The 9023-nt window shown below is 42.0% G+C and overlaps 1 long non-coding RNA gene across 1 annotated transcript; it reads left to right on the forward strand.

Moving 5' to 3' along the window:
• Window positions 1–208: 208 nt before the first annotated feature.
• On the forward strand, window positions 209–2715 carry LOC123572838 (uncharacterized). The gene is made up of 3 exons (XR_006697388.2): window positions 209–385; window positions 1364–1459; window positions 2258–2715. It is a non-coding gene; the product is annotated as an uncharacterized lncRNA (long non-coding RNA).
• Window positions 2716–9023: the final 6308 nt, after the last annotated feature.

Here is a 9023-nt window from a genome sequence, read left to right on the forward strand (position 1 = left end):
GACACCAAACAAATGAGAACAAAGAATGTGATGTGTGAAAGATAGGGAAGACCCAGGGTGCTGAGAACCTAATAGGGGCCTAGTCCAGCCCAGGGTCAGAAAGGTCTTTTTCAGGAAGTGAAATTTAAATTGAGACTGCAAGAGAAGTAGGAACTAGCTAGGTGAAAGGAGGTACAAAGCAAACAGGAGCTGAGGTCACAGGACCTGTGTTCCAAATCTGGCTCTGCTGCTTTCTAGTTAGGTGAGGAGGGGAGGGTTCCTACAGAAACGCCGAATTACGTCTTGGAGTCATCCTCTTAGCATGTAAGAGACAACTTCACGAACTTTCCTCTTGATGATAATGTGGAGGTGTCACTTTTTTTTTTCAACCACTCTGTGAAGTCCTGTAAGTATTTTTTACTTTACCTTAGCAATTGTTTGTTTGTCTTTTGGTGAACAATGAGATTCCAGTAACCTATCTGATTTCTGTTCTGTCTCAGGCACCTGGAAGTTCAGAGACAAATCTGAGCCTCTGTTTAGTGACAGAGCAGGGCCTTATGCAAACACGTGTTCGAATTCTCTCCTGGTCATAACCTTTTAAAACATTTTGCATGTTTTTGACTTTGTATTTTATTAAATATATTTCTTATATCCTATAGACTACTTAAATCTTTTATGGAATAAAGTAGATTATAAACAAAAAATAGGTTACATAGAAATACACAAAAACTGTAGAAGGGCATAAAAATAAAAACTTTGGAGAAACCACTCCTTTATTACTAAGTTTCTAGGTCACCTAACAGGCCGAACTGCTTCTCCTTCCTTCTATGACAACTATGTCCTGTCCAAAGCTTCCCGACTCACCCTGTTCCTCAGGTTTTCCTTCTCCTTTCAGGCTGTCCCAGCACATGATTAACTGTTGTTCTCAAAACAAACACACAGATCTTTTTGTTTTAAGCATTTTGAAAAGGTTGTGCTACCAGAAAGTATACTAGGAAGATAATAGAAGCAAACATGAGGAAATTAGAAAGGTTCCAGAAAGTTCCCAAGGCCTTACTTGTTCCTGGTCCCTGACCTATGCTTTCTCACTTTCTTTCAATATGGTACTTAGATGAGCCTTTTGAATTTCTCTTCAGCCTTTTCCTCCCACAGTATAACACTTAAAACTCTCTTGCTCACGCTGCGCACTTGGCCCCTTTAAAGGCTCATCTTCCACCCCAGAGGCCCATGAGGACAATCAAGGCCAGACAGTGGCTGCCTCCCATCTTCATAGTAACTTGCTTTTATGAAGACCTCAGGACTTGAGGAGCCCAAGAGGAGTAAACCCCAGTGGGCATTTCCTTGCATCCTGTATCTCTTATTTTAATCTCTGTGACTCCCCAAGGTCAAGGCTCTGCATCTTAGGGGCTAGATGATTGTGGTTTTGTTGTGATGGCCGCTGGAAGCTCTGTAGTCATCAAGGCAGCAGTGCTAGAACCTGGTAAGAGTGCCAAGGTGAGAGAGCGGGTGGGCAGGGAGGGTGATGCTGGCATTGCTGGGGCAGGCGAGCTGGGGCCTTCGTGCATGTTAGTATGGAGGGCTTCTTCTACCAACTTTTCAGAGCCATGGGTGGAATGGTGTAGTTCCTGGGTTTCTGCCCTCATCTCCTGGAACTTGCTGAACCCCTCTTCTCTGGCCTGGGTCTCCTTCCCCAAACCAAATAGTACATTAATATGGCTTCTTCTACTCAAAATCATGCTTCAAAAGTGCCTTGTGACCAGTCACTCCAGCCAAAGAAAGCAGATGGAGTCTTTCACTAGCAATTCTTTATAGGATCTTATGTTTACTCCATCTTTGGAACACTCAGTCTTTCCTGCCAGGTGCTAAATCCTCTTTATGTTGTGCGACACCCTAAATAAACAGTATATATGCCAATGGGAGTGAATTTCCCAGGGGAATTCTGATTTTGTTATTCTTTCTTCATGCCATGTTTTGTTTTTAAAAGACATCAAATTTCCTTTCTTTGCTAACAAATTCCCATCTCTTACCTTTTATTAATAACTAACATTGGAACCAAAATGGAGAAGCTTTGCCTCAGAAAGCCCTATGGGTAAGATTCGCAATACTGAGAAAAATAAAACCTAAGCCCCCCCAACTGACTGAATGAACCCCATCCTGCCCAAGGGGACCCCAAAGAAACCTTGAAACCTGAGTTCCTGGCCATGATGGGATGGGAGGTCAGATATGCCTCATTATACCCCCTCCCTTGATAACTGCCATTAGTCTTTCTTCCCTAAAGGTTAAACAGAAGCCAACCCTTTTGAAAGCCTCCACTGTGGATATCACCCAACTCCCTGACACTACCCCTGCCTTTTTGTGGTTTTGACACACTGATAAGCCTGTCTTCCTGAGAAGAGAACACTGCCTGTGGAGTGGTCCTGGCCAGTCTACAGATGATATGGACTGAATACCTTCGTGTCCTCTGCTTCACCTTTTGACATTAGAAGGCCCAAAACTCCGCCTTTGGATCCATGAAGAGCATAAAGTTCAATTGCACAGGCTTGTGTTTCTCCTTTCACAACTATTCATGACTCATCTTATAGTTTACTCAATATGTATATTTGACCACCCTGCTCAGCATAAATTCCTGTTCCCTTGAAGTGCTGTTTCTGGCTTCTGACCGGAAGCTACACTTCCCAGCCTATTAGAACAGTCACCCTGCAAACTGCAACCCTTTATGATAAATAAAGCTCTCCTTTCCAAATTTGTGAACCTCATGATTCTTCAGTTGACAGTGTGTTAAAATACCTACCAAGCAGTGCTGCACCAAATAGCTGTTGAATATTGAATCACTAAGAAGCAGCATGTATACCTTGGGCAAGCAGCATCTGGCCTCTGTTTATTTCCCTGAGCTGCAACTAGAGGGACAGGGCCTCCTAGGGGAGTGCAGCTCCTGGTGAGGCTTCTGTGAGTGCCCCATGTCATATTTGTGTTCCGGTGAAATTTGGTTAGAGTCAACACTCAGGAGGAAGTTTTAAGAACAAAGGGAAATGTGACAAAAGATCCATGGGTAGGTGTTCTTAGAAATCCAAAGAGGCCATTAAATAAAAGCCTATTTCCTTTATTTTAGTCTCCTGGCATATTTTTACACATACAAAATGACAAAACAGAGTTACAAAATATTCATTTAGCCATAAACACTTTCATACATACAAACACAATATTTTGTGTTTAATTTCCTTTGACAATAATGTTGTGTGTATAATTCCATTTGACAGTAGTATCAAAAGCAGAACTACATGGATGGTAGAGTCAGGTTAAATATGTACCCCCCCCTTTCCCTCTTCTCCTCTCTCTACCCTCACCTCCTGTGGCTGTCATCACCATGATAGGCTCTGGAGGGAGGGAATGAGGTTTGGTGAGGTTTGGTTGCCAGGAAACCACACTACATATATGATCAGTCTCTGAGTTCTCTGTCTTTCTCACCCTACCTGTGAAATTCTTAACAGAAATTTAGTTTTTGAAATAGGTAACATATTCACATAGTTCAAACACCAAAAAGTACAAAAGGCCATAAAACAAAAAGATTCTCTCCCACCTATCCATCATCATTCAGTTCCTATCCCCAACAGGTAGCCACTGTTCTTTCTTTTTTCTTTTTTGTTAACAACTATTTTAGATCCAGCTCTATATTATTTCTTTCTTGTTTGTCCTTTTAGATTTTTTTATGAATAAGTAAGTCATAAAGACATATTTAATTCTCCCTCATTTTTTCTACATATGTGGCTGGCTGCCTTACCCACATGGGTGTTATGTGTTTTGGTATTTGTATGCATGATTTCTTATATTGATTCATTAAGACCCTGTTTATTCTTTTATTGCAGCTAAAGATTATTTCATTGTAAGTATTTACTGCAGTTGATCAAATCAGTTCCCTTTTGATAGACATTTAGGTTTTTCCCAATCTGGCTATTCTGGACAATGTCTCATAAATAAACCTACACAATGTGTTATTTCCCATGTGTGAGCATATCTGGAATACATATTCCTAGGATCAAAGGACATGTGTATTTGTACTTTGGATAGTTCTAAATTGTTCCTCACAGAAATTGAACCAATTTATACTCCCACCAACAATGTATGAGATTGGGTTTTTGCAGTCTGATAAGTGAAAAATGCTATTTCCTTGTAATTTTCATTTTCATTTCTTTATAATGGGCTTTTAAAATTTTTAAACAGCTAGTCATTGTTTCCCTTTAATAAACCCCTTTTTAAATATTTATACCTTTTTCTATTGGGTTGTTAATATTTCTTATTGATTTGATTTTTGCCAATCTGTCATTTATCTTCTGACTTTGTTCATAATTTTTTGGGGGGAGAATGTGTGTTTTAGAATTTTTAAATTTTTATTTTTATTTATTTATTTTTTATTTTTGGAGACAGAGTCTCGCTCTGTTGCCCAAGCTGGAGTGCAGTGGCGCTATCTGGGCTCACTCACTGCAACCTCCGCCTCCCAGGTTCAAGCAATTCTCTTGCCTTAGTCTCCCGAGTAACTGGGATTACAGGTGCATGCCACCACACCTGACTAATTTTTGTATTTTTAGTAGAAAGGGGATTTCACCATGTTGGGCAGGCTGGTCTTGAATTCCTGACCTCAAGTGATCCTCCTGCCTTGGCCTCCCAAAGTGCTGGGATTACAGGTGTGAGCCACTGTGCCTGGCCTAGAATTTCTAAATTTTTTATATAGTTAAATTTGTTAATCTTTTCTTTTAAGATTTTTGGATTTTGTGCTGTAGTTAGAAAGACCTAATCTTCTTTTTTTTCTTGAGACAGAGTCTTGCTCTGTCCCCTAGGCTGGAGTGCAGTGTTGTGATAATGGCTCACTGCAGCCTCAACCTCCTGAGTTCAAGTGGTCCTGCTGCCTAAGTCTCAAGAGTTCCTGGGACCATAGGTGCAGCCACAGCACTTAGCTAATTAAAAATAATTTTTTTTTTTTTTTGTAGAGATGGGGTCTCGTCATATTGCCCAGGCTGGTCTTGACCTCCTGGCTTCAAGTAATTCTCCTGCCTCGGCCTCCCAAAGGGCTGGGATTACAGGCATGAGCCATTGTGCCCAGTCTATCCTAACATTTTAATATACTTATTTTTATAATAATGTTTTTATTTAGATGGTATTTATCCTGTGTAAATTTATCTTGTGTAAATTCCATCTAAACGAATGGAATGAAACGGAACAGATGCCTATCCAGTTGTCCTGGTAGTTGGTAGCTGACTAGTCTTTTTTTTTTTTCTTAAGCATGACCTAGTAGAGGACACTCCCTTATTAACTGTGGCAGTGTCATTTCTGAGCAACATGGGGCCTGATCAAGGAAAGCCCCAAGGCAATTCTCCTATTTGCCTAAACACAGAGAAGAGCCCCTCCCATACATTCACACCATCCTGCCTCAGAGACAGTCTCCTGTCCAGGGATGCGCTTCAGTGTTGGCCACTCACCCCTACCATGCTCTGGCTCTGGCTCTACTCAGCGAGTGCAGCAGCTCAGAACCACCACACTCAGGGGTGGAATTAGGCTTTGGGCTTGAATAAATAATTAGAAATTGGCTGCTGAGAGAATGTCCCTGCTGATTGCTTGCTTTGGAATTTTTCTGGGTGGCACACAGAGTTTTATGACCCAATTAAAATACAGCAGATTAAGTAGTGCAAAAGGGAGATGGAGTGGGGAATAAATCTGCTGTGGAATGGGCTGTGGAAGGCCTGCCCCGAAAGGCATGAATTTATGGTTCAGGGAGAATTGAGGAAAAGAGTAATCTGGTTTCGCCAAAAGGAATCACTAGTCAAACTATTCTTCAAGGGAGACTTGGGGAGGAGGGATGGGGCAGGGGTGGGGGATGTTGGAGGCATTGATAAGTTTTCCAAGTTTTGAGTGAAAGTCCTGGTTGAAAGGGAAATGGAGGATGAGTGAAGGCAGCCATAGGTAATGCGAACAAGCTCTCCTGGTGAATGATAGCCTTTTGTAACATGGTGAACGCTGAAATCGGTATTTCGGGCTTTGGCGGTGCCCACCATGGCCCATTGCTACATAACCTGAAAGATCAGGTCAAAGGGAGTTTTTAAATAGCAATGAAGTAAGCTGAGGAGGGATTATCGTATTAACTACACAGTAGAATGTACTTTTCTTGATCTCAGTTTCCTAGGGCTGCCATAACAAAGTGCTATGACTGGGTGGCTTCTATAACAGAAATGTGTTGTCTCACTGTTCTGAAGGTAGAAGCCTGAGATCAAGGTATTGGCAGGGCTTGTTCCTTCTGTGGGCTGTGAGGGAAGGATCTGTTCCAGGTCTCTGTCATTGGTGTGTGCATGGCCACCTTCTCCCTGTGTCTCTTCACGTCATCTTCCCTCTATGTATGCCAGAGTCTAAATATCATCTTTTTATAAGGAAATCGGTCATACTGGATTTGGGCCTGCTCTGATGACCTCGTTTTAACTTCTTACCTCTGTAAGGATACCATCTCTAAATCAAGTCACATTCTGAGGTACACAGGGTTAGAAGTTCAACACATAAATGTTTTTGGTGTGTGGTGTGAGGGTGGCCATGATTCAATTCACAACATTTGATTATCTTGAAAAATAGCAATTTTCTTTTACAAATATATATTATATATGTATTATATATGCACATTCATCCTTTTTTTTTTTTTTTTTTGGAGACAGGGTCTTGCTGTGTCACCCAGGCTAGAGTGCAGTGGCACGATCACAGCCCATTGCAGCCTCTGCCTCCCGGGTTCAAGCAATCCTCCCACCTCCGCCTCCTGAGTAGCTGGGGCCACAGGCTTGCACCACCATACCTGGCTAATTTTATTTATTTATTTGTTGTAGAAATGGGGTCTCCTTATATGTTGCTCAGGCTGGTCTCAAACTCCTGGGCTCAAGTGATCCGCTCACCTCAACTTCCCAAAGTGCTTGGATTACAGGTGTGAGCCAACACACCTGGCTTATACTTTCATACATACACACACACACACACACGCACACACAGAGCACACAAAACAGAATTAACTGCGCTGTTCGTAGGACCACTCAGTGAAATGTATCCTGTGTTCGATCATGATTCCCCTCAGGTATATTAAGTTCAAAGCTGAGAAAAGCTCAATTTTCTTATTATGTGTGCAGCACCCCCCCTCACACATCACCCAGCCCCAGAGCTTAATGATTCGTCTTTCTCACAGTTCTCAGACAGCGCTCATTTTCAGGGCTGAGTTTCGGCTCTTGGTGAAGCCCTGTAACTGCAGCGTTAGGTACATTTGTTCCTGATTCAGGGACATTAAATTTGACACAATTCAATGACAACTCCTATAGCATTGGTGCTTCTCTTTATTCGATGGCTGGAAATGCAGCAGGTCCCAAGCTCCAGGCCAGATGATGGCAGTGGATGGTTTCAACAAAAATCTTGGATATATGTGATAACTCACATGTGGACACACTTTATAAATTCCTTTCAGGAGGTCTGAGTGCTGAAGCAACTGGTCTCCAACACAGTATCTGGCAGCAGTAGGCAAGGTGGAAAGGAAAGCCAGGGGGAACCTCAGGGGTCTCTTCATCTTTTCTGGGAAGAAATGTTTACCTCTGCACTCTCAAGGTAAGAACAAACAATGTTTACCCCCTTCACCCTGAATCAGGAACTGTCATACTCCCTAGCAGCCCTTCTCAGGTTCCATGTTTTTGTTCCACAAGCCGTGTCATAACCCACACTTACAGCCTCTTTTTGGCCACCATATTACCTCAAACACTCTCTCCCCAGCCTCAACGTGTTGGCTCCCAGCTGTGGGATCTCTTCAGGATGTAGCTTGACTAAACCTCTTTAAACTTAGAGGGTAACAGAGTACGCCACCCCAAAATGTGCCATGTTGGCATAAGGATTATTTTGAGTTAAAAGCAATAGAAAAGATCCAGATACAAGAAAAGCTCTACACTCCCTCTATTTTTATAAAAGCAGGACATACATTTGGAAAGGTGCCCCACCTCCCCTCTCTCCCAGGAAAGACAGAAGTTGTATACCGAAGACAATTCTAGACCTTTCAGCCCAGAGAGAGCACAGGAAAAACCTACATAACAAGCCTTACTAATTAGTCTTTATCTTTCATTAGTTTCCCCAGATATCTGCCTCTCCATAATTTTCCACCTTTAGAAACCCAGAAAGTTCTTTTCCTTTGTCTTGTTCTTTCTCTAAAAATGTACTGTTCTTTCGTTAAGATACTGTATAAGCCCAAGTTCCAACCACCCCTTTGAGTTACTCATCACTGAGTTATCCCATGTGTATGTTCGATGCATGCATTTAGATAACTTCTGTTTGGCTTCTGTTGTTAATCTGTCTTTTGTCAGTCTAATTTATAAGCCCCCAGTTGGAGAACCCAGGAGGGTAGAGGAAAAAAGATTTTTTTCTTCTCTACAAACTCTTCCTCCTCCTTTGACTTCCTTATCATATAAACTCCAGGAGGAACTATGCAGAGTGGCCTCTCCTCAGAGGCTGGGTGTAGCTGGGAGGAAGGGAAGTTGGACCAGAAATGTTGGGATCCTCTTTGGTGAATGAAAGGAGCAGACAAGTTGGTGAATACACCAATGTTAATACATTTTGTTTTCCTATATGCATACGTGTGGATGAGTGGCAGCCCTTGATCTGTTGAGGCTCTCACCATGCCTGGGCCATCTCAGGTCACCACTATATCCACTATCTGCATAAGATCAGGACAAGTGCTCACAGAGTTCATAAGTATAAACTCTTTTACATGTTTGCATTTAAGAATAATACCTTTAAGCTCACCAATCCCCACTTTCTACCAGTAATGAATAATCGTTCTCACTGATTTGTCATGTTTTAGATTCACAGAGTGAATTCCACGTACCCTATAGAAGGCAAGGATGTGCCATCTGTTACCCATCAGAAAACAATTCACCACTGTATTAGGCCATTCTTGCATTGCTATAGAGAAATATCAGGGACTGGATAATTTATAATGAAAGAGGGTTATTTGGCTCATGGTTCTGCAGGCTTTCAGAAAGCATAGTGCT

The sequence above is a fragment of the Macaca fascicularis genome, chromosome 4 (genome assembly GCF_037993035.2).
Source record: "Macaca fascicularis isolate 582-1 chromosome 4, T2T-MFA8v1.1".
Taxonomy (NCBI): domain Eukaryota; kingdom Metazoa; phylum Chordata; class Mammalia; order Primates; family Cercopithecidae; genus Macaca; species Macaca fascicularis.